Here is a 2,004-nt window from a genome sequence, read left to right on the forward strand (position 1 = left end):
GAGGAAAGAGAGAAGCAAAAGACTACAAGACAGGTAGAGAAATCCTCAATGCAAAATGAAATAAGTTGGGCTCTCATTTTGGAACATGTGAAACCCTATTATTACCTCTGATATACAGGCCACCATTTTCAAAAATAACGTAATTAGGAGCGGGATGTCCGGCTTCCAGCTCGGAACTTTGGTACTGTCAGCAACCAAAGAGTGAATTAAATATGGGTGATATTGAGAAAAGCAAGAAGATTTTTGTTCAGAAGTGTGCCCAATGCTATACTGTGGAAAAAGGAGGCAAGCACAAGACTGGGCCAAATCTCCATGGTTTCTTTGGGAGGAAGACGGGTCAGGCTGCTGGCTTCTCTTACACAGATGCCAATAAGAACAAAGGCATAACCTGGGGAGAGGATACACTGATGGAGTATCTGGAGAATCCCAAGAAGTACATCCCTGGAACAAAAATGATCTTCACTGACATTAAGAAGAAGGGAGAAAGGGCAGACTTATAGCTTATCTCAAAAAAGCTACAAATGAGTAATAGTTGGCTATTGTCTTATTTATTACAAAAGAAATATCACACAGCTTTTTTTTTTATGTGTACCATAATTTGATTGGTCTTATTTACCAGAATTCAGATCATGAATGAGTGACAGAATATTTTTGTTGGACAGTCCAGATTTAACTAAGACTGGCTTGTAGTTAAATGAATATGATTGGTTTTTTGGATTTTGATAGTGATTCCAGTTCAGTAAATGCTATCACTGTTTTCCATTTCTAAAGATATGTTCAGATTTAATAGTGATGTTTACCTTTTCACAAAGGTAGTCAATTGCCATCCCAAAGCCTGTTGAAGATTGGTTTTTTTATTAAGACTTATATAACTGATTATGTGAATATATTTAAATACTGGGGAAACCCCCTCACTGTGTCAGAACCAAGTAAGACTCACTGATATTTTAACTGGTGTTCATGAGCCTCTTAAAGGTGAGGGCTGGAGAGAAGGTAGCAATGCTTACTTTGTACTTTTGATCTTTATTATGCCAATCTAATTTCCCTGGATCTACTAAAATGCTGCCTTTTATTTATTGAAAGGCATTTTAGTGTGGTTTATGTGTAATGTCAAATAAAGAATATTTAACATTTCTCTTAAAAAAAACCATAATTATAAGCAATATATAAAAAGAGATTATACTCGCACGTATGTGAATTTGTATATGTAATAAAAGGCTTTGTATCTGCCTATAGTTGGTCTGTAAGTAAATATTCAAGCCTGGGTGACAGAGTGAGACACTATCTAAGAACAATAAATAAATAAAAATAAAAATTTAAAAAAATGGTTAATTCTTCTAGTGAATAAACCTTATCACTCTTCATTTCAAAAATATTATCCCCTTTGACTGTCACTACATAGCCCTCTCAGTAGGGCATCATCTCTCTCTGTCATGTCTGAAAAGAGGACATCAAATCAGGACTAATATGATAGCAGAGCTATTACTGGGGGCATATATATATATATATTTTTTTTTTTTTAATTGGGGCACATTTAAATAACTTTTTCAAAAAAGTTGTTTCAAGCCATCTATCTGTATAACTGCTGGAAATTCCTGTTAAAAAATTGAACTACTTGCCAAGGTCTAAGAGGTTCATCATCTCAACCTTGCCTCTCACTCCAATCTTAAGTTATACCACTCTTTTCTTTTCCTCTGGCCATTCTAAACCTGTCAGACCTTCAACCTGGATCCCTTGTCGCTTATGATTCCCCTTTTGCCTGGAAAGCTCTGCCTTGAACTTTTGCATAGTTTGCTTTTAGATCTCTGCTTCATTTATAGCCTCAGAAAAGCCTTCTCTGACCATCCATCACTCTTATCCTTCACTTTCTGACTTTTTTATAACACTTATACTTCCTGTCTAGTTTGGTATTGTTTGCCTCATTTTGTTGCCATGAAGGAAGGGGTGAAAGACACATTACATAAATGATCTCATTCTCTCTTACTGGCAAAACCCACCTCTCTT

At 35.7% G+C, this 2,004-nt stretch overlaps 1 protein-coding gene and 1 pseudogene across 1 annotated transcript in view; one reads left to right on the forward strand and one right to left on the reverse strand.

Moving 5' to 3' along the window:
* Positions 1–2,004, reverse strand: part of REV3L (REV3 like, DNA directed polymerase zeta catalytic subunit) — a 200,323-nt gene that overhangs the window by 132,822 nt on the left and 65,497 nt on the right. The gene's annotated exons all lie outside the window — the stretch shown is intronic.
* LOC100953914 lies at positions 165–500 on the forward strand (annotated as a pseudogene).

The sequence above is a fragment of the Otolemur garnettii genome, unplaced genomic scaffold (genome assembly GCF_000181295.1).
Source record: "Otolemur garnettii isolate 467f Iridium unplaced genomic scaffold, OtoGar3 scaffold00002, whole genome shotgun sequence".
Classification (NCBI taxonomy): domain Eukaryota; kingdom Metazoa; phylum Chordata; class Mammalia; order Primates; family Galagidae; genus Otolemur; species Otolemur garnettii.